The sequence below is a fragment of the Puma concolor genome, chromosome B2, assembly GCF_028749965.1.
Source record: "Puma concolor isolate L17-30 chromosome B2, mPumCon1.1.hap2, whole genome shotgun sequence".
In the NCBI taxonomy this organism is placed as follows: domain Eukaryota; kingdom Metazoa; phylum Chordata; class Mammalia; order Carnivora; family Felidae; genus Puma; species Puma concolor.
The window spans coordinates 66,078,416-66,103,276 of record NC_141671.1 but is presented as its reverse complement, the minus strand read 5'-3'; positions in this window follow the sequence as shown (position 1 = coordinate 66,103,276).

The following is a 24,861-nucleotide window of genomic DNA, read 5'->3' as shown; positions in this document are numbered from 1 at the left end:
GAAATATGAACGTAAATGCCAGAGAAACAGCTGAAAAAGTTGAACGCCATTGTTTCTGAGGATCAAAACTAGGAAATATGGCAAGAGTCAAACACAAGACTGCCATTTAGAGCACACTGGCTTTTTAAGCTATAAATTGGTATTAGTTTGGCAAACTTTAAAAAATAAAAGTTATTTTAAAAAAAGAAAATGGAAAATGTGATGCTTAGAAAGTAACAGTAAAAATGATAATGAATTCTTTGTTATAGCAGCACTTATAGCTGCAAACTGAATTATTCAGGGCCTTCCCTGCATGGAGGAATCTCCATTGGGCCTTTCTATTTGCTTTGACAGCCTCTAAGTTCTTGTTCTGGAAAAAGTCTTTACTGAACCCTGTGAAAGCACTGAGCAGCTTACCAAGGTCAGAGGCATGTGTGGAAGGGCCTTCCTGATTCAGAGAGGAAAAGGGAATTAGCAATCTCCCAGAACAAATTGGGGACACTAGAAAGCCTGTAGCTCAAAGAAATGAGAAATTGGATTAAAAATTCTTCATTGAATAAGTTAAACCTCTCAGCCATCACACTTCAGTGTCACCTACTTTAATAAGATCACACTATGTGAGATCAGCCCTGTGAGTGGGAGTTCTGTGTGTGAGAGAAGGAGTGGGAAGGAGGGAAAGGAGGGAAAGAAGGAAGACACAATTTCCTTGGGACAGATTTCTGTTCTCAGATAAGCCACCTCTTTTTGACTGTTCTCAATTACTACTACTGCTACTTCTTCTCCTTCCTCCTCCTCCCCTTCTTCTTCTTCTTCTTCTTCTTCTTCTTCTTCTTGTTTTCATTTCAAACATTTATTACAGGGTCATCAGGGTTACTGAGAGTTTCCTTTATGGGTACCCACTGATACTTAATTCAGAATTTTAATTTATTACAATTGTGAAGTCAAAGAGCCCACTAGTTACACCCTCCCTGAAGGCTTACTCTGAGCGAATCTTGAAGGTCTTTGATTTTCTAAATAAATAGCAACAAAACTGCTTATTTGAATTCTCTGTTGCATGTAATGGAATCCACACAGGTAGTCTGCACAAGGTCAGGCAGGGCAAGGCTTCTAAGGGCTGCGGTTTACTGGTATCTCACCGATAAGCATGTCCTAGTTCCAAATGTGTGTAAATGGAGAAACACGGTTTGATAGGAATGATTCTGCTTCATAAGCAACCTTAATGGAGATAGAAGGATACTGTAAAGATCTTCTTGTCATTATGTGAAGTAATGGAGAAGCAGGTCCTGACAGCAAAGGCACAGTGAGGAACTTCAGGATAACTGATATTATAATAATATTCCTTTAGAGATAGAAATTAACTATTTTGAGACCTTGGCTTTTCTATTAAAAAAGAGTATTTTTGAGTGTGAAACACACTTTTCTCCTCTCTTTTAAAGTCGTGTGTCTGAGGAGGAGGCCTTACAGAGAAGACTGCCATGGAGAGCTCTTAGTTGTTCCTGGAAGGTGACTGGAAAGCTCCTTTGTTTGGCTCATGATGCTTGTGGAAACTGCAGGCTGGATTCAGATTGTCGCCACTGCCATACAATTGTAGCACACTCCCTTCCTTAAAGCATTCTTCCCTTGCTCCAGAACCTTCCTTTTGAAGTGCTGAGTCAATCTATCACACCCAAGTGTTAATGACAAAATTTGTTGTCACCTTACTCAGGGGTAGAGTGTTTAATTTAGAACAAGAGAGAGGGCCAAGGATGATTGGATTTCCTGCCCTGATTTATGGGACTGTTGTTCTGGGTCAGAAGGTCCCACCCACCAAATCTGAGATTTTTATTTTTTGACAATGCATATAAATGTAAGCACAAAATTTACTACTGTGATGCCTGTCTCATGATAGGCATTTAAAATATTTTTAAAATTGAAACTTAAAAGAAATAGTTATCTTTGAAACATTAAGAAGAATGCTTAATTGGTAGGGTGGTGTGGCTTTCTCATCAACCCAGACAAGATTTCTTGAATAATCAAGTTTAGAGTTTAGAATAAACTTTAGACGCAAGTAAAACTTACTGAAGGAGCAGGGAGAGACAAATATAAGCATAGGGAATATTGTGAGCAAAAATTCAGCAGCCTAGGTGACCCATGGAATACAACCACCATATAATACCCAGGGCCAGCATTTTACAACTTCAAAGAAGATGTCATAAATACTGATGAGCTGGCAGCAAGAGCAGCCCCAAGTGGCCTCTTCAAGGTCTCTGTGACTTCAGATCTCCTGCTCTGCTCACTTTCTGCCTCACCCATTCAATTTATAGGCTGCCATAAGTCATTCCTCACCCCTTTAAACCCCTAGGTAAGTGGCCCTATGACCTTCTTAGGGGTGGAAATCTAAGTCAGAGAGATGAATAAAAGAAATAACAGAATTAAGTGCATTTATATAAGTATGAGGTTGATAACTTTCTGCTATTGAAACAGATTTAGAGTCTTGCAAATAGATCATCACAATTGCCCCAAAATAAAAGAGCAAGAAATTCTGTTCTTTAGCATAAGATGAAAACATAATAGATCTTGTGGTTATACACAAAAGAATATGCAATAAAAATAAGTGATATGATCATCCTACAAGTGGCATTGAGACCAAGGTCTTATTTAATATATGGATGTGGCTTTTGATGAAGAGGATCATAAAATGAAGACTGCAAATCAGTGTGAACTGCAACGTGCAATGTATGTCTTTGTCACCCAGGACTTCTCTAATCACCTTCAGAACTAAAGGTAAGAATTGGGTATAAATAAAATGGACAGAAAGTGTAATTTCTTTTATCTTTTCTAACGCTGATACGAGCTCTTAAGGCCCACCTTACTGCTGCAATCTGTCCTGCCTCTTAGACAAAGCCCATGAAGCGACCTGCTTCCTGCCTTTGCCGGTGGCAGTGCCATGGGGAAAAAAGGGACTTGATCCACAAAAGCCGGGCAGGTCATCTAAAACATCCCCTTTCAAAAAGGACACATACAAAGACTGTTTTATAGTTCATATATTTTTATAAACAGCAGGGCATTTAAACCTGACCCACTTTTTTCCCTGATATAATGAATTGTCAGAAATAGCTATACTAGTAGAGACAAAGTTACTTTTATTGCTTCTAAGAAAAAAATAATTCGGTCCTTAACTTTCCTTTGGCATTTTAACAGTTTAGTGGTTCACAGATTAGCAGTGTATTAGTTCTGTTACACAAAATTGAGCCTATAAAATACATATGCATTGACATTTTTTTGAAGTCAGAGATTTATACTGGCTCCCAAGTACAGAAGTTTTCTATTTCCTCAAAAGAAGAGATTATAAGCAAAAAGAGCATTCGATTCAGCTTCATGTGACCTGAATTCAGAGTCTTAGAATGAAGAGAGATCTTTGAGATCATCTGGTGCCAACCAAACCCTACATTTTACACAAATAAGGAAAGTGGAAATCCAGGGATTAAAGTGGGAGAGATGGAGCTAGAATCCTGCCTCTCAATTCAGTACTTCCATCCATGAAGCACTCTGTTTCCATGAACCAGTCTGTCACCCTTCTTAGATACCTAGCTATAAACAGAGGGCTGGGGAGACTGGATTCAGATGCTATAAGGGGTTAAGACAACAACTTTCATACTGTATAATATACAAGGGTGGAGAAGAACATGAAGAGAAGTGCCCAACCTAGAGAGAATGTAATTCAAATTAAAGCAACGCCAGTATGAACGATAAACGTGTGTGCTGGCATTCTCCTACGCTTGTCCCTGCTACCCAATGAGCACCCATAGGCCAATCTTCCTTCTAAAGCCACAGTGCCTCATCTAGATTTTCCAACACAATTCAAGATCTACCCAAATAGGTGTTATGAAAAACAGCCAGTTATGAAATCTTCCAGTTATCAAAAGTTCTGTGATGCTATAGTACAAAAACACCTCCCTCTGGTTTACATTGTCCTATTTCATTCATTTGTGCTTCCCACTTTTTTTCTTTGGAAAGTAGCAGATAAACAAAAAAGCAAACAACTCCTCATTATGCTGTTAAAAGTGAAAACCAAATAAACAAGACTTCCCTGACCTTCTACATAGTGGCAGATACTGTTAAAACATGTTTTACATATGTTCTCAATAAATTCTCACAACAGCTGTGTGAAGTAGGTTCACTATGTCGTTTAATGGATGAGTAAACTAAATTTCAGAATGATAGTGGTTTTTTTCAAATTCACTTACCCCCAAAAATGAAAATAATTCACTTTCAAACCCAGATTTTTCTGTTTTCTTAGCTCAGTGTTTTCTCACCAAACCATAATTGAAGTTTTTCTAGTAAGAGCAGATGAATAGTGCACCTATAGAAGCAAATGCAATGAAATGAGTTCTCTACTCCTGCTTGTTTCCAGGATGCTGGACATAAATATAAGGTTTAAACTGGAAGATCAAGAGTACTGGTATTTGTAGGTTTTTCATTCTGTCATGCAGAATGATACAGATTTAGTGTTTTATTACCTCACAGACGGTACACCTGCATACAACCTTATGTGATGCATTAGTTTCTGAAGTCGTACATAATTGCTTTTGTAATATATTAATAAATATTTTTCTAAGAATGATTGCAGTGATTCTGTTTCCTTCTGAATTGTTGACACAAGGGATTCTGACCAGGAAACCTGGGAAGGTTTCACTCAGGAGTGAATTTAAGTTGGGGATTAAAGAATGTTCAATTACTTATAGTTCCCCATATGTTACCTTAAATTTTCTGGCCCCTTCCCCAGGTAAAGCTCTGTAAACCAAAATTTTATACCAAAGCAAAAACAGCAAAAAAACCCACCTTCAGTGGAATCAAATAATGTATATTATTTGCAATATTAGTATTTTAAATATTTCTTTCACAATTGAAATACTTATTCTCATTTTCCATCCTAAAAATATGAATCCTTGCACATCTGTTCTTATGAAAGTGGGGAATATCCATATAACTGGAGATTGTAAATATAAATAGGATGTTTAGATAAGGAATGAGACACCGAGGAGAATTTTTTGTCTGTATCAAAACTATACACCAACTTTGAAGGTGCTTTGTAATGAGCAGACTGCTTATTTATTTATTTATATGTTTATTTATTTTGTCTTCAAATCATAATTTAATTGGGATCCTTAATAAAATCTAGTCTGGGCACGTGGATTATAGCCTATAAAAAAGAAATAAAAGAGAGCTAGAAGTAAAGAGAGAAGACAGTGCTAGATTCCACCTACTTTAAAGCCCCTGAAGGTATTTTCCCTGATGGTCCTCTGATTCTCTGGCCCATCCTGTTTCAATAAGGGCTGAACCAAATTACCTCTGTTCCTCATCTCACTTGGAATCAGGCATATGTTAATTTTTTTTTTCTTTTCCTTTAGTCACAATTTTCCCTGTCTTGCTGTCTCTAAACCCAGGCTGGTAACATGATTTTGACTCTGGGTTGCATCCTTTGTAGGATAATTTGATTTTAAGAATCTTAATCTTGGCCTGTGCTTAGACTCATTAACTCAATTCTCGTGATTCAACAGAAAAGATATCTCTCTTTTTCTGATTGCTCCAATTCAGGTCACTCTCCTATTTCTAATCCTAGAAGCAGTCAGGCAAAGCTTTACATATTTCTTTTCTTGGTTGAAATATATATTAGGTCATGAATATGATATAAAGTACAGTAGGTATTCAATAAAAATTGGTTAGACTTTTTTTTTTTTCCCAGGAACTTGAGGTTTCATTATCCTGCAATAACCACTATCATCACCATAGTCATTATTTTGGCATTCAATTAAATTATTCTCTAAACATGTTTATTGAATACTGAGGGGAAAGTTTTTTTAAAATGTGTTTTATTAGGGGCACCTGGGTGGTTCAATCGGTTAAGTGTCTGACTCTTGATTTTGGTTCAGGTCATGATCTTACCTTGAGTTCAGCCCCTCATCAGGCTTCATGCTCCTTCTCCCGCTGCCCCTCCCCTGCTCTCTATCTGTCTCTCTGTGTCTCTTTCTCTTAAAATAAATGAATAAAGTCAAAAAATGTGTTTCATTAAACGCTGAATAGAAGGGTAGATACAGATATAAAGTACATAGGATAAACTCTAACTTCAAAGAGTTTAGAGTTTGGTGAGGATAACAGTTGTGAAAACAAATCAATTACAATTTAAAATTAAATAACAATGATAAAAGAAGTGCATTAGAGTGTCACGAGTAGACAGATGAAAACAAAATTAACTTTAAGGGTTTATGGAATTTTTTTAATGTTTATTTTTGATGGAGGGAGAGACAAAGTGTGAGTGGGGGAGGGGCAGAGAGAGAGAGAGACAGAATCCAACTCAGGCTCTAGGTTCTTAAGCTGTCAGCACAGGGCCTGCCGTGGGGCTCGAAACCACGAATGTGAGATCATGGCCTGAGCCAAAGTTGGATGCCCAGTTGACTGAGCTACCCAGGCGTCCCAGGTTTATGGAATATTTAATCAAGGAAGTGGCATTTGAGTTCAAACTTAGAGAATGAAAATCCTGTAACAAGCAGGAAGAGGTTAAAATACAATGTGTATCAGATTAGGTGAGGAATCACCTAGACAGAAAAGCCGACGGCTTGGGGGGCTCTAGTAGGAAATGTGTCAGAATTGAATGTCACCTCAGTTCTGATTCTGGCAGACACAAAGCAGCCAGAATGAATGGCCTGCTTTGTGGGGTATATGGTACATCAGGGAGTATCTATTACATCGAACCAAGCTATGTCCTTTTCCTGGCATGCCATAAATTGCAGGCACTTGTAGAATGGGGTTGTAACCCAGGAGCTCCTTTGGGGCCACTTTCTCCTTTTTCAAAAGTGCAGATTTTGCTAACCGGCAAGGAAATCAGGACTTTGGTGTCAAGTCTTTGGCCTAGAATGTCTCTGGAACATTTTCGCCAGAGTGGTAGGTCCTCCTGCATATGCTGGCTTCCCTGTGGGTACTCTCCAACATGGCCTATCAACCGCTGTCTGGAGCCACAGTGCATTTGCTAATTAATTCCCCAGCTCACTCCATGAACAGAAGCCCAGGGAAGAAGGAATGAGTCAGAAAATACCTACTTTTTTTTTGCATCATATCCTTTTGATCTCCATTAGATTAATACTCCATCTGCACAATCACATATAAATATGCTTACTGATGTGATAGGAGAATTTTAGAAAGGAATTTTGATATAATGAAAATTGAGGTGAAAGTTCTAGTTGCCACAGACTTTCCCTTAAATTTCAAATCCCAAACCATTTGGGATAGTATCAAGCCAAGTGAGAAGCCTCAAGAGAAGTCTTCAGAGAGATTGGGAAAGGTGTTTACAAAATGAAGAGAGTAGTATTTGGTAGTGGGAAGCTCTGTATTTGATATCCAGAAGGGGTCATGTTTTAACAATCCACCTCCTCAGTAAGAATCATAATATGAAGCTATAAGCCAGAAAATAAATGCAGACTGAATGTTTTTTTTTTAATTTGTTTAATGTTTATTTATTTTTGAGAGAGACAGAGACAGAGAACAAGAAGGGGGAGGGGCAGAGAGAGAGGGAGACACAGAATCTGAAGCAGGCTCCAGGCTCTGAGCTATCAGCAAAGAGCCCGATGTGGGGCTTGAACCCATGACCCATGAGATCATGACCTGAGCTGAAGTCAAATGCTCAACTGACTGAGCCACCCAGATGCCCCAAGACTGAAAAATTTTTATTGAGCTTCGTAGGTATGAAATAATATTTTAATATAAGAAAAATGCAGTGAATTAATACTTCTTAAGTAATACATAGTTTGAAATATATATTTTGAAAAAAATCTATATATTGGTCTGTCACAGTAATGATTAATATTGCTAGTTTAATAATTAAATAACAAATAAGAAGCAATTTTAAAAGAATAAATTTCAATTTAAAAAATATTAGAAGGCAATAAAGTAGTTCATGTGTGAACTAAAATTTGTACTTACCAAACAAAAATATTACCTTTTGCAATTTGTATGTGTTTCACTGTTTCACATTTGAAACACAAATACAAACTCCAAATGGTCACAATGAATGACAGAATTGTAGTAACTTGTGAAGTTTCTTTGCCATTTTGGTCGTTGTGAATCAGTGTTTTTTTTTTTTAATCTGCTATTTAAATGTAAGAATATGTAGTTGGAGACACAAACCATACTTGAAGTGAGCTCAAAAGTTTTCAAACTATTATAAAGTTACTCTCAAAATGAATCAATGTCTGGCAGGGGGCAGCTGTATAAACAGGAATGTCCTTATAGAATACAATGTTTGCTAAAGAATAAGTTATAACAATGTGCTATTTTGAAGCCTATCACGTGTTATTAATACTCAGAAAGAACTGCAGCAAATTATTTAGAACTTAGACAAAAAAGTTTTTTCATGAGGAATATTTTGTCACTGACACCATTTAGAATTGTCAGAGCCTGGTGATAATTAAGAACTGACTGACTTTTGGCCAGTTATAGTATTGTTTTAAGATTTCCTACACAAAGTGCTCTTCCTTGTTGTCTGCACCCCCATAGCTACTGTTCTAACTAAATGGCTGCTCATCTGCAGAAATGTGAATATTCTCTTGAGCTGGTCAGAGTGGAACACAAGGGATATTGGGAGAACTTGAGATATGCACCCAGAAATAATAAGGCTTTATGGGTAGATGGGGACTGGAGCCTCCTTTTCACCTGGGGTGCATGAGTTTTCTGGGGTTTAAGTGGATGCTACAACATTGAATTTGACTCATCTGGAACCGCTGCAGCCAGAAAATTGTTTGGGAAAGAGGACTCAGGAGAAAATCAAGATGTGCTGCCAGATTTAGGAGGTTAGGCATTGGCTAGAGAGAATGCCATCCATACTGGAGAAGAATGCAGTGTGAAGGTTCCCAGAAGTGATCTTTAGAGAGATGCCCTATGGGAGAGCCCATTATTTGTTTATCTGCCATGACATGACAGTCCTCAAGAAGGAATTTCAAGCTGCATTGGCTAAATAAAATGATTTATCCTCTTTCTTCTTTCTCTTCCTTCCTGGCTCTCCTCCTCCAAATTTAAAGAGGTTGGAGAAATAGCATAGCACTTGGGAGAGGATGAAGTAAAGAAAGGATGAAGGTTGAAATTTTTTTTTTTTTAATTTTTTTTTCAACGTTTATTTATTTTTGGGACAACGAGAGACAGAGCATGAATGGGGAGGGTCAGAGAGAGAGGGAGACACAGAATCAGAAACAGGCTCCAGGCTCTGAGCCATCAGCCCAGAGCCTGACGCGGGGCTCGAACTCACGGACCGCAGATCGTGACCTGGCTGAAGTCGGACGCTTAACCAACTGCGCCACCCAGGCGCCCCTGAAGGTTGAAATTGTAAGACATCCTCACTCCCTCTTCCTTGCTGCCGTTCCCCATTCCATAGATTAAGTTTGGGTTCTAAGGAGGAGATAATCTTAGAATGGATTTATACTAGGCTGGAAATTTACTGAAAAGTATCTTTTTTTTTTCATACCTGAAAGTGACCTACAAATCAGCCAAATGCCCAAAGATCTTATGGAGCCTTCTTTAAGTCAATGGTAAAGAAAAATAAAGTGGTACTGCTGAGCTTAGCCCATCAATAAGTGGTTACAGTAAAATCTTGTTCCTAAACTATACTAGTCTGTTGGTGATATAGGAGGCAGACAAGACTTCGTTGCTCCCCTAAGACCACTATCATATCTCTGAGTTTATTCATAACATTTATGGATATGGGAAGTCTTCCTACTGTGAGTCTCTTGACCTCTGCTCCACCAACCAACCTCTTTGTCTTTATTTGATGTTTAACTTCCAGCGTTCTTACAATCAGATTTGGGGAGGGGCGGACAGGTAGCTCTGCAGTCTTGTAGCTCTGGGCTCACCTCCTTATTACTCTGAAAATCCCAGATGGCAGGCAGAATGAGACAAAGGGGGCAGGGGGGAAGACTTAGTTCCTTTACCCCTCTTCCTTGTCTCCCTTTCCTAGTTCACCCCATACATGGCTTCCTGTCAGACAGACAGTTACCTCTACTTCGCTTTAAGATCAGCACTCCTTGTGAGCCCACACCTTTTGCTCTAGGAGCTTCTGTGCAGAGCCAGGCTCAGCTCTATCTGAAGGCAGCTAAGCCTTCAGCCTGCTTTTTCCTCCTTACTTACTAATGCTTTGCTTAAGCTCCTCTAATTTCCTTTCTCTGCCTTTGCAACACCTGGAGTGTTTTCAATTATCTCAAGGAGTATCATGTAATTCTCAAAAAATTCTTTAGGCCAAATCAAATTTTAAAGCACTTTAATTTAAATAATAAATCTATGCTTTACGACATTTTAATGAGGGTAGTATACTGCAAAAACAGTTTGAGAGGTGTTATGACACAAGCGTGGATACTGATCTCTTTATATTGTTATCTCTTCCAAATTAAAAATTAAAAAGGCTCAGATTCTCTGATGAGTATGTGAATGTTGCAGGAAAAGGTCTGTAAGACATTCCTGGTACTGCAGAGATGAATGATAACAGAGTGTGCACAGAATGGAGCCAGAAAGAAGGGAGGGATAGGTAAGACCTTTGTTAAGTTGTGGGAACCGTTTGGAGTTTAGATGGAAATCTGCTGCCCCACAACTTTTAAAATTTAGTACATTATACTTGTAAAGTATTCTTCTAAGGACTTTGTGTATATTATTTTATTTAATATGTACAACAGCCTTATAATGCTTACACAGTTATTATCCCTACTTTACAGATGAGGAAATGGAAGTTTAGAATGCTCATCTGAGGAACAGTTTGCAAAGGCAAGAAATTCTGAATCCTCCTCCAATGTACTGCAAACTAGATCTTTCCATAACACATCCCTCTTTATTTTTTTATTATATGAAATTTATTGTCAAATTAGTTTCCATACAACACCCAGTGCTCATCCCAAAAGATGCCCTCTTCAATGCCCATCACCTACACTACCCTCCCTCCCACCCCCCCCATCAACCCTCAGTTTGTTTTGTTTTTAAGAATCTCTAATGCTTTGGCTCTCTCTCCCACTCTAACTTCTTTTTTTCTTTTTTTTCCTTCCCCTCCCCCATGGGTTTCTGTTAAGTTTCTCAGGATCCACATAAGAGTGAAAACATATGGTATCTGTCTTTCTCTGTATGGCTTATTTCACTTAGCATAACACTCTCCAGTTCCATCCATGTTTCTACAAAGGGCCATATTTCATTCTTTCTCATTGCCACGTAGTACTCCATTATGTATATAAACCACAATTTCTTTATCCATTCATCAGTTGATGGACATTTAGGCTCTTTCCATAATTTGGCTATTGTTGAGAGTGCTGCTATGAACATTGGGGTACAAGTGCCCCTATGCATCAGTACTCCTGTGTCCCTTGGATAAATTCCTAGCAGTGCTATTGCTGGGTCATAGGGTAGGTCTATTTTTAATTTTCTGAGGAAGCTCCACACTGTTTTCCAGAGTGATTACCTCAGTTTGCATTCCCACCAACAGTGCAAGAGGGTTCCCGTTTCTCCACATCCTCTCCAGCATCTATAGTCTCCTGATTTGTTCATTTTGGCCACTCTGACTGGTGTGAGGTGATATCTGAGTGTGGTTTTGATTTGTATTTCCCTGATGAGGAGCAACATTGAGCATCTTTTCATGTGCCTGTTGGCCATCTGGATGTCTTCTTTAGAGAAGTCTCTGTTCATGTTTTCTGCCCATTTCTTCACTGGATTATTTGTTTTTTGAGTGTGGAGTTTGGTGAGCTCTTTATAGATTTTGGATACTAGCCCTTTGTCCAATACATCATTTGCAAATATCTTTTCCCATTCTGTTGGTTGCCTTTTAGTTTTGTTGATTGTTTCCTTTGCACTGCAGAAGCTTTTTATCTTCATGAAGTCCCAATAGTTCATTTTTCCTTTTAATTCCCTTATCTTTGGGGATGTGTCTGTCAAGCAAGAAATTGCTGTGGCTGAGGTCAGACAGGTCTTTTCTTGCTTTCTCCTCTAGGGTTTTGATGGTTTCCTGTCTCACATTCAGGTCCTTTATCCATTTTGAGTTTATTTTTGTGAATGGTGTAAGAAAGTGGTCTAGTTTCATCCTTCTGCATGTTGCTGTCTAGTTCTCCCAGCACCATTTGTTAAAGAGACTGTCTTTTTTCCATTGGATGTTCTTTCCTGCTTTGTCAAAGATGAGTTGGCCATACGTTTGTGGGTCTAGTTCTGGGGTTTCTATTCTATTCCATTGGTCTATGTGTCTGTTTTTGTGCCAATACCATGCTCTCTTGATGGTTATAGCTTTGTAGTAGAGGCTAAAGTCTGGGATTGTGATGCCTCCTGCTTTGGTCTTCTTCTTCAAAATTACTTCGGCTATTCGGGGCCTTTTGTGGTTCCATATGAATTTTAGGATTGCTTGTTCTAGTTTCGAGAAGAATGCTGGTGCAATTTTGATTGGGATTGCATTGAATGTGTAGATAGCTTTGGGTAGTATTGACATTTTGACAATATTTATTCTTCCAACCCATGAGCACGGAATGTTTTTCCATTTCTTTATATCTTCTTCAATTTCCTTCATAAGCTTTCTATAGTTTTCAGCATACAGATTTTTTACATTTTTGGTTAGATTTATTCCTAGGTATTTTATGCTTCTTGGTGCAATTGTGAATGGGATCAGTTTCTTTAATTGTCTTTCTGTTGCTTCATTATTAGTGTATAAGAATGCAACTGATTTCTGTACATTGATTTTGTATCCTGCAACTTTGCTGAATTCATGTATCAGTTCTAGTAGACTTTTGGAGTCAGTCAGATTTTCCACGTATAATATGTCATCTGCAAGCAGTGAAAGCTTAACTTCATCTTTGCCAATTTTGATGCCTTTGATTTCCTTTCATTGTCTGATTGCTGATGTTAGAACTTCTAACACTATGTTAAACAACAGCGGTGAGAGTGGACATCCCTGTCGTGTTCCTGATCTTAGGGAAAAAGCTCTCAGTTTTTCCCCATTGAGGATGATGTTAGCTATGGGCTTTTCATAAATGGCTTTTATGATCTTTAAGTATGTTCCTTCCACCCCGACTTTCTCGAGGGTTTTTATTCAGAAAGGATGCTGAATTTTGTCAAATGCTTTTTCTGCATCGATTGACAGGATCATATGGTTCTTATCTTTTCTTTTATTAATGTGATGTATCACGTTGATTGATTTGTGAATGTTGAACCAGCCCTGCAGCCCAGGAATGAATCCCACTTGATCATGGTGAATAATTCTTTTTATAAGATGTTGAATTCAATTTGCTAGTATCTTATTGAGAATTTTGGCATCCATATTCATCAGGGATATTGGCCTGGAGTTCTCTTTTTTTACTGGGTCTCTGTCTGGTTTAGGAATCAAAGTAATACTGGCTTCATAGAACGAGTCTGGAAATTTTCCTTCCCTTTCTATTTTTTGGAATAGCTTGAGAAGGATAGGTATTATCTCTGCTTTAAATGTCTGGTAGAATTCCCTAGGAAGCCATCTGGTCCTGGACTCTTATTTGTTGGGAGATTTTTGATAACTGATTCAATTTCTTTGCTGGTTATGGGTATGTTCAAGCTTTCTATTTCCTCCTGATTGAGTTTTGGAAGTGTGTGGGTGTTGAGGAATTTGTCCATTTCTTCCAGGTTGTCCAGTTTGTTGGCATATAATTTTTCCCTGATAATTGCTTGTATTTCTGAGGGATTGGTTGTAATAATTCCATTTTCATTCATGATTTTATCTATTTGGGTCATCTCCCTTTTCTTTTTGAGAAGCCTGGCTAGAGGTTTATCAATTTTGTTTATTTTTTTCAAAAAACCAACTCTTGGTTTCATTGATCTGCTCTACAGTTTTTTTAGATTCTATATTGTTTATTTCTGTTCTGATCTTTATTATTTTTCTTCTTCTGCTGGGTTTGGGGTGTCTTTGCTGTTCTGCTTCTATTTCCTTTAGGTGTGCTGTTAGATTTTGTATTTGGGATTTTTCTTGTTTCTTGAGATAGGCCTGGATGGCAATGTATTTTCCTCTCAGGACTGCCTTCGCTGCATCCCAAAGCGTTTGGATTGTTGTATTTCATTTTTGTTTGTTTCCATATAATTTTTAATTTCTTCTCTAATTGCCTGGTTGACCCATTCATTCTTTAGTAGGGTGTTCTTTAACCTCCATGCTTTTGGAGGTTTTCCAGACTTTTTCCTGTGGTTGATTTCAAGCTTCATAGAATTGTGGTCTGAAAGTATGCATGGTATGATCTCAATTCTTGTATACTTATGAAGGACTGTTTTGTGACCCAGTATGTGATCTATCTTGGAGAATGTTCCATGTGCACTCGAGAAGAAAGTATATTCTGTTGCTTTGGGATGTAGAGTTCTAAATATACCTGTTAAGTCCATATGATCCAATGTATCATTCAGGGCTCTTGTTTCTTTATTGACCGTGTGTCTAGATGATCTATCCATTGCTGTGAGTGGGGTGTTAAAGTCCCCTGCAATTACCACATTCTTATCAATAAGGTTGCTTATGTTTGTAATTGTTTTATATATTTGGGGGCTCCCGTATTTGGCGCATAGACATTTATAATTGTTAGTTCTTCTTGATGGATAGACCCTGTCATTATTATATAATGCCGTTCTTCATCTCTTGTTACAGCCTTTAATTTAAAGTCTAGTTTGTCTGATATAAGCATGGCTACTCCAGCTTTCTTTTGACTTCCAGCAGCATGATAAATAGTTCTCCATCCCCTGACTTTCAATCTGAAGGTGTCCTCAGGTCTAAAATGAGTCTCTTGTAGACAGCAAATAGATGGGTCTTGTTTTTTTTTTTTTTTTTTTTTCCAACGTTTATTTTATTTTTGGGACAGAGAGAGACAGAGCATGAAGGGGGGAGGGGCAGAGAGAGAGGGAGTCACAGAATCGGAAGCAGGCTCCAGGCTCTGAGTCATCAGCCCAGAGCCTGACGCGGGGCTCGAACTCACAGACTGCGAGATCGTGACCTGGCTGAAGTCGGACGCTTAACCGACTGCGCCACCCAGGCGCCCCAATGGGTCTTGTTTTTTTATCCATTCTGATACCCTATGTATTTTGGTTGGCACATTTAGTCCATTTACATTTAGTGTTATTATAGAAAGATATGGGTTTAGAGTCATTGTGATGTCTGTAGGTTTCATGCTTGGAGTGAGGTCTCTGGTACTTGGTCTCACAGGATTCCCCCTTAGGATCTCTTGTAGGGCTGATTTAGTTGTGACGAATTCCTTCAGTTTTTGTTTGTTTGGGAAGACCTTTACCTCTCCTTCTATTCTAAATGACAGACTTGCTGGATAAAGGATTCTCGGCTGCATATTTTTTGTTTAGCACACTGAAGATCTCATGCCAATCCTTTCTGGCCTGCCAAGTTTCAAAAAAGAGATCAGTCACGAGTCTTATAGGTCTCCCTTTATATGTGAGGGCACGTTTATCACTTGCTGCTTTCAGAATTTTCTCTTTATCCTTGTATTTTGCCAGTTTCACTATGATATGTCGTGCAGTAGATCGATTCAAGTTACGTCTGAAGGGAGTTCTCTGTGTCTCTTGGATTTCAATGCCTTTTTCCTTCTCCAGATCAGGGAAGTTCTCAGCTATGATTTCTTCAAGTACACCTTCAGCACCTTTCCCTCTCTCTTCCTCCTCTGGAATACTAATTATGTGTGGATTATTTCTCTTTAGTGCATCACTTAGTTCTCTAATTTTCCCCTCATACTCCTGGGTTTTTTTATTTCTCTTTTTCTCAGCTTCTTCTTTTTCCATAATTTTATCTTCTAGTTCACCTGTTCTCTCCTCTGACTCTTCAGTCCGAGCTGTGGTCGCCTCCATTTTATTTTGCAGCTCATTAATAGCATTCTTTAGCTCCTCCTGGCTGTTCCTTAGTCCCTTGATCTCTGTAGCAATAAATTCTCTGCTGTCCTCTATACTGTTTTCAAGCCCAGTGATTAATTTTATGACTATTATTCTAAATTCACTTTCTGTTATATTGTTTAAATCGTTTTTGATCAGTTCGTTAGCTGTCGTTATTTTCTGGAGGTTTTTTTGAGGGGAATTCTTCCGTTTCATCATTTTGGATAGTCCCTGGAGGGGTGGGGAACTGCGGGGCACTTTTGTGCTGTCTTGAATAACTTGCGTTGGTGGGCGGGCCGCAGTCAGGCCTGATGTCTGCCCCCAGCCCACCGCTGGGGCCACAGTCAGACTGGTGTGTGCCTTCTCTTTCCCTCTCCTAGGAGCAGAATTCACTGTGGGGTGGCGTGGTCCATCTGGGCTACTTGCACACTGCCAGGCTTGTGGTGCTGGGGATCTGGCATATTAGCTGGGGTGGATCGGCAAGGTGCACAGGGGCAGAGGGGCAGGCTCAGCTCACTTTTCCTTCAGAGATCCGCTTCGGGAGTGGCCCTGCGGCACACGGAGGGAGTCAGACCCACCGGAGGGCTGGATCCACAGAGGCACAGTGTTGGGTGTTTGTGCGGTATAAGCAATTTCCCTGGCAGGAACTGGTTCCCTTTGGGATTTTGGTTGGGGGATGGGTGAGGGAGATGGTGCTGGTGAGCGCCTTTGTTCCCCGCCAAGCTGCGCTCTGTTGTCCGGGCTCAACAACTCTCCCTCCCGTTGTTCTCCAGCCCTCCTGCTCTCCAAACAGAGCTGTTAACTTATAACCTTCCAGATGTTAAGTCCCACTTGCTGTCAGAATACACTCCATCTGGCCCCTCCGCTTTTGCAAGCCAGACTCGGGGCCTCTGCTTGGCCGGCAGGCTGCCCCTCCACCCCGGCTCCCTCCCGCCAGTCCGTGTAGCGCGCATCGCCTCTGCACCCTTCCTACCCGCTCCCATGGACCTCTCGTCTATGCTTGGCTTCAGAGAATCCGTTCTGCTAGTCTTCTGGTGATTTTCTGGGTTATTTAGGCAGGTGTGGGTGGAAAATAGTTGATCTGCAGGACGCAGTGAGCCTAGCGTCCTCCTATGCTGCCATCTTCCCAGTCCAAGCCCCCTCTTTATTTTTGATAACAAAGTAAAAGTATTTCTGGTGAGTCTACATTCCTCAGTGAAGAGTGGAGGAATTACATAGTTTGTAGCTACCCTTTATTTAGTACTTTCTATACATCAGTAACTTTATTGATGTAATTTCTAAGCACCTCAATGGTTCTGTAGTTAAAAGAAAGTGTAATGGAGCCAGTTCATACCAGCTCAGGAGAATAAATTGTTAAACTTTCAGAACACTCTATGAGCCAGTTGATTAATATTTTTATTATTAAAAATTAAATTATATAAAAGTATATTAAAATAAATTATATTTAAAACAAAGGTAATAAATATTTAAAAACCCATGACTTTTAAATTATTTTAGTACGTTTAACTATAAATGACACTCTGAGGTTATTTATGTTTCTTGTGTTCATATGGTGGAAACAGTGTATAAAATTGTTAGCCACCATGCGTCTCTTCTCTTCCCAACTCCCTGGTTCAGCAATATCACATAAAGAGTTTCAAATTGGCCATGGTGGCAGTGTAAGTCAGGCTTGAAATACTACTTGTTGGTCATGCAGATCTAAGACAGTGATGCTGTTAATGTAGATTAAATGTAACAGCATTCAGGGGCCCCGGGGTGGCTCAGTCAGTTGAGCCTCAGACTTCAGCTCCGATCATGATCTCCCAGTTAGTGTGTTCAAGCCCTGCTTTGGGCTCTGTGCTGACAGCTCAGAGCCTGGAGCCTGCTTCAGATTCTGTGTCTCCTTTTCTCTCTCTGCCCCTCCCCCACTCTCAAAAATAAACATTAAAAAAATTTTTTTTAATGTAACAGTGTTCAAAGTGCTGCTACAAGCTATCCTTTACCTAATCTCCATTAAAATGGGAAACAACCAACCATTTCTTGCTTCTATGTGTCTGTTATACTGTGAATAGGGCAAGAAGTTTAGGAAATATTCTTGTAGTACTTGAAAACCATTATTGGATTCAGCAAAGGAGTACTCGTATCATTGACAAATGAGTGAAATTCCAACCTAAGTCTTCACTGTTTCATTTTTTTCATACTCATTAACATAAATGATATCAGCTAACATTCATGTCAAAACTACACTTGTTTGTCAAAGATATGAATGATTTCTTTGCTGAACTGGATATTAATAAAGCATTTATTCAGAGTGTGATATTGTGATACTGTTATTGATAGGATTATAAAAATAGTGGATTTTTAAATAAATAGCAAGTCATATGGAAATTATTATGTTTGCTTAAAGTTTGCAAGAGGAAAGATTGTATACCTTATTATTTATTAGTTATCCATACCAAATATTTAAAACAATCTTATATGTATAAATATGCAAGCATTTTCCCCAGACAGCCTACTGTTAAATACCTGTCTCCCCTGGCTGTGAGAATTACTTCCTATGTTTTACAGATTAGGAGACTGAGGCTCAGTCATCATTTATCCACTAGTTAGTGATAGAGATGGGACCAGTCAGAACTCAGTATGCCTGACTTCAAAATAAATACTCTTTTCTTCAACATTCTGATTCAGGATTGATAGTTAATTGTGCTATACTGACTTTGCCTTCACTTTTAGGTTTGGATCTGCCAGGTAAAATCGCTTGGCATCTCTCTATATAAGCCTGAGAGTCTTCAGATGAAAGGCAATCTCCACCTCACACACATAGGCTTGGCTGCTTGCTTCCCTGTCTTTCTGTGCCCTCTCCCCATGATCTCCACCAGGACAGAAAAATCAAACGACCATATGAAAAAAGAACAGGTGTTGAAATAAAGAGGGATTAACATTTAAATCTTCATTTGACCACCTCCTAATGTGTGATTGATTTTGAGCAAGTTACTTTGTAAGCTTTACCATCCTGCCTTTTAGGATTGCTGTTCTAAACCTCATATGTGAAAGCCTTGATATATGTCCAGGTCCAGGTAAGAATAGCCATGAATTCAGATGCATCCAGGGATCAAGTAAGAGAATGCAGCTGACCTGAGAGTCAGATAACTGAGTGGTAGGGGTAGCGGTGGCTTAAAAAGCACAAAACTGTGAAACCCATGGCTCTCGATGACCTTGCCTACAGATCAGAGTGCAGCTGGTCTTCTGTGACCTCAGTCAGCCCACGAAGATAGCAAAGTAGATGTGATTTTTCAAAGACATATAATTTGGAAAGGGATCCTAAGAGTACAAAAACCTATGTAGCATTTAGTGCCATTGGAATCTGCAAATTGCCATCAATTTTTGCTTAAGTCAGTTAGTGGTTTGTTGTTTTTTGTTTTGTTTTTTTCTTTTCCTCTTAAACAGAGAGAATGGCCTCATTCTGCTATATATTTTTAATTGATGTGGGCATTTTTGGATCTTATATTTCTAAGCCCATAATTCGGTTACCTTTTTGCTGCTACAGACTTCCTTCAACCTAATCTTCATTAAAGCCAGAAAAAGCAGACCATTTACATTGCTACTATTTAGCAGTGGCCAATCCTCAGCTGTTATTTCAAAGTCTTTATATGACTTCCTTATTGCTTCCTCTCCCAACATGCAAAAGAAAGAAAACATTTGAAAATATCCTAGAATATGCTAACCTGTTTTTAAACTGTGATAAGTTTTTAAAATAAGGACTCTATAGTTTAAAAAATCTCATTAAAAATTGTATGTAAAATATCACATGCATATAAAAAAAGTATAAAAATCTACTGTATTAAAAAACAACCCAAATACCTATGAACCTTGTATCTTCTGCTTTTGGCCAAGATAAAGGAAAAGGAACCAGATTTATACTCTCTCCTGAAACAGTCAGGAAAAAAAAAAAAAAAAAAAAGGACAAAATATTTGAAAAGGCTGGACCAGAACTTGGACATCAGAAAGTGAAGGACTATTATCCCTAAGAGACAGGAGACAAATGAAGTAAACCTATTTGCTTCAGTGTACTATGTTGAGAGAGTCAGAAGGCAGGTAATCCCAGAGGATTCTCCGGGTTGGGGAGACGGAGATGAATGTCTGGGGAGACCAAAGTGATCAGAGTTCGCAGAATAGAGCACCAGAGCATACTGCAAGTGAATAGAACACAACCTTTTTTAAATGATTCAATTTATAATGAAACCAAGAACATCAAATAACTAGGTATAAATCTAAAGAAAAATGTATCCTTAATTATTCACTGTAAACTAATAAGAACTATTGAGAAAACTTAAAAAGTACCCACATGAATGGGAAGATATACCATATTCAATAATTAGAAGACTCAATATTGTTAAAATGTCAAGACCACTTCACTATCACCAGAATGACTAAAAAAAGAAAAAAAATTGATACTTCCAGATGTTGGTGAGAGTGTGGAGCCATGAAAACTCATGGATAACTGATGAGATAAATTATTAAATAGCTTTGGAAAAAATGTTTGGAAAAATTTACTAAAGCTGACTATGTGCATGCCTGTTATGCAGCAATTACACTCCAGGATATTCATTTAACTAAAAGGCATCTATGTGTTCTCCAGAATATGTATATTTAAATGTTCTAGGAAGTGTGCATAAAAGCCAAAACTTAAAAACTACACAAATGCCTGTTGATACAGCAAAACGTACACATAAATTGGAGCATACTGCCACAATGGAATACTACACAGCAACTAGAATGACTAATCTAAAACTACGTGAACCAATATGGATGAATCAGAAACACAGAAGGTTGAATGACATAAAAGAAAATATGTATAGGGGTTCACCTCTTTAAATACCTACACACAAAATTAGTCTGTGCAGTTACCTTGGGTGTCAGTAACTAGAAAGGAACAAAAAGTCGTCTGGGTGCTGCTGCTCAGTTTCTTGACCGAAGGACAGGCTACATGGGGTGTTTTTTGTTTGTGAAAATTAATGGACCTGTGTGCTTTAAATATGTGCATATTTCTGTATGTTATACTTTAATCAAAAGTTTTAAAAATATTTGGCATCTGAAGTATCAGCTTTACACCACTCTGCAGAAAATGCTACATCTCTAAAACGCTAAAATTAGAAAACGTTTCATAACCAGAGAACAAAAGTAAATAAAGCTAACATAATTTTCTAAATAGCATATTTTAAATTATTTGCTACAACGGTTGGTGCATTGACAAATGCAATTTCACAAGCTTACTTCAGCTTTTTGATAGCCCATTTTCTCTTTTCAAAATTGTATCTTTTCTAACTATAAACGTATTTTTTAATGTTTATTTATTTCTGAAAGAGAGAGAGAGTGCTAGAGTGAGGGAGGGGCAGAGAGAGGGAAACACGGAATCCGAAGCAGGCTCCAGGCTCTGAGCTGTTAGCACACAGTCTGACACGGGACTTGAACCAACGAACTGTGAAATCATGACCTGAGCTGAAGTTGGACGCTTACCAACTGAGCCACCCAGGTGCCCCTCTAATTATAAACTTATAAAATGCTTATTATAGGAAATTCTAAAAGGTGTAGAAAGGTCAAGGGGAGATTATAGAAATAACTTACAATAAGTGCAATATTTCATCATATACATAATTTCAAATACGTCTCTATATAAACTGTTTATAAATATACATAATTCTGGTTCTTTCCTCCAAATATGACATGCATACTTTATATTCCATTTTGTATACTGCTTTTTTGTACGAATAATTATGGTATGACTACATAAATGTAATTAAAATTTTTTCCCAAAACACAATTTTAATGGATATATAATAATCTATCATATGACTACACTACATTTTAGTTATCCATTTTATTATTATCTGGGAGCACTAATTAATTTGGTTTCAAATGTTTTGTTATTATAAAAAGTATTTGAGTGAACATCTTGGCACATAAATCTTTACTAATACAATTTACTTAGAATAAACTTATCAAAGATAAATTATTAAGTTAAAATATGCAAGTTTTCTAAGACTAATAAATATCTAAGATTATTTCTGAAGACTTTGGACCAATACAAATTCTTAGTAACTGTGTATAAGAATGGCAGTTTCCCTAAGCCCTTGCCAAAAATGAGCATTTTTGTTTTTGTGGTTTTGGCTATTTGCAAAATAATTACGATAGGTAAAAACAGTATCTCACTGTTTTACTTTTTCTTGATTACTGATGAAAGTGAATATATTTTCTATGGTTATTAGCCACTTGTTTTCTTTTAAACATTGTGCATTAAGGTGGGCTAACCTGCTATAATAAAGTTGTTACCATGTAAAGGCTGAAATAAATAGAGGCTTCTTTGTCACCCTTACTGGCAGGTACTAAGTTGGTAGGTGGACATCCTCCACATGGTAATTGAGAGACACAGGCTCCTTTTCTTTTCTGGCTTTGCCACCCACTAAAGCCTTATTGTTGAGACTTGGTCATGCTACACAGGTCTCAATAGGCAGAATGGGGAGGTGAGTGGAGAGCAGGCATGCTAACTCACTGAAAAGCCCTGGCCTCCAAGTGGTACGTCATTTCTGCTCATATGACACCAGCAAGAACTTAAGTCTGTGGCCATTAGGGAAGCTGGGAATGAGTCTAGCCATATGCCAGACTAGAACTCTGTCACAAGATGGATTCTGTTGGACAGCCACAGTCTCTGCCAGGATGTCCTCTGTCCACCATAATTAATTGGAAGATTTAATGAGTTTCCCTCACAAAATCTTTACATAGGAACAGTAAAAAAAATTTGCTGCTTGTGTCACAAACACGTTTTCCAATTTATCGTGTTCTTGCCTTTGAATTGTAATAATACACAATACCGTTTACTTATTATAATAAAAATATAAATTATTTCCCTTGAGTGTCCTTGCATTGCTTTAAAATTTTTTTTTAATGTTTATTCATTTTTGAAAGAGAGAGAGAGAGAGAGAGAGGGCACGGAGAAAGAGAGGGAGACACAGAATCTGAAGTAGGCTCCAAGCTCTCAGCACAGAACCTGACGCAGGGCTTGAACCCACAAACCACGGAATCATGACCTGAGCTGAAGTCAGGAGCTTAACTGACTGAGCCACCCAGGGGCCCCATCCTTGTGTTGCTTTTTTTTTTTTTTTATAAAGCATTGAATTTCCTACCTCAAGATCTGTCTAGCAGTCATCTCTAATGTCTTTTCTTTTTCTAATAGTTTCATTTCTTCCACTAACTTTTTAATAGCTCTGAACATTGGTGAGGAGAGATCATTTAACTCTATACATATTTTCCCTGTAGAGTTTATCAAATAATCCTTCTTCAAATATTTTGTGATGCCATAATTATCATACACTAAATTCCTATATAGGACTTGTCTATTTTTGGACTATCTAGTCTGCTCTCTCTGAGGTGTTAAGTCTTCTCTCAGAACCACATGTTTCTAATTAATGCAGCTTTTTATTTTTATATCCGGTAGGCCATTTTCCACTCATAATAAAATTTTCCCAAAATTTCTTGGATGTTTTTGTCAAAATAAACTTGAACCTTGAAAGTTCCCAAAACATATTAATATCTCTATCTATATATCATCTATTTTATTATTGACATTCTTAATGAATTGCTTTCAAAATGTATTAACTTGAGAATAACATTAAATTCAATATCTCCAATTTGAAACATAGTATATCTTTCATTTACTCAAGTTTTTTTTTTTTTTAATATCCCGTGTTAATAGCCACAGTAGCCAGATAAAACATAAACATTTATTGAGCACCTATAAATGTTTCTGGCACTGTGTTCATTATTGAGATTACAAAAATTGAAAAAGATGTAGTCCATTCTTGAAAGGATTTACAGGTCCAGGGTTTGAGGATATAAATACATTATTATGTATCACATGTAGGATTACAAAAAAGATGTGTTCAGAAAAATTTTGCAGAATATTTCTTTAAAAAAAATTTTTTTTAATGTTTATTTATTTTTGAGAGAGAGAAGAGACAAAACATTACTGGGAGAGGGGCAGGTAGAGAGGGAGACACAGAATCTGAAGCAGGCTCCAGGCTCTGAGCTGTCAGCACAGAGCCCAACATGGGGCTCGAACTCACTGACCCCAAGATCATGGCCTGAGCCGAAGTCGGATGCTCAACCGACTAAGGCACCCAGGTGCCCCTGCAGAGTATTTCTTTATAAACTTTCCTTTCCATACAAACTAGTCCATTCAGCAAGCACTTGTTGAGTGTTTACAGTGTCATATTTCCTCTTTGATGGTCAACAGGAGAGCCCAGATATCATGCACCCAGTAAATGGACAAGATCAGGACATCCACAACAACAGTATCTCATTTGTAAATGGTATAAACATCTCAGCATTTGATAATTACAAATCTATCCATCACAAATACAATTGGTAAATGTTGGTTAATTCAAGAGAGAAATTTAAGGTGCTAATTATTCTCCAGATACACTATTTAGCCTATTTTGTCCTTAATCTCCACCCATTTTTTCAATTACTTCTCTGTATCTGATTACTTTTCAAATTTAATTTTTAAATCTTATTCTTACCCAATCGCTTCCCTATTTCCTATAAGCAAGTGCTGATTTCTTCTTTTTAAATAAACCTAATAAACCATGGTAGAGAAAATAAAAGCAAATATCTGAGAATAGTGTGAGGCTGTATTAAAAAAAAGGAAAAACCAAAGCAGAACCTCTTGCTGCATTGCCCTGCCTGCAGCCTGCTGTGAAGCATTTCCCCTCCCTCACCTGTGCTGATCCTTGCTCATAGGGAGGGGAGTTCTCTTCCTCCTCCCACTAGCCCTGCTCCAGCTTCACATCTGAAACTGACTGAAAAGATGTGATTACGTAGAGTCTCAAGAAACTGAGTTGCTTCCTTTTTGAGATTCTCTCATCATGAGCTTTTTTTCAGAGCATGTATTGAAAGACATTGGTCATTTCCATAAGTTGTCTCTAAAATGTTGCTGACAGCCTCAGAAAACTAGAAAACTAGAGCTAATTATTTCATTCAAAGAGGCTGGTGACAGAT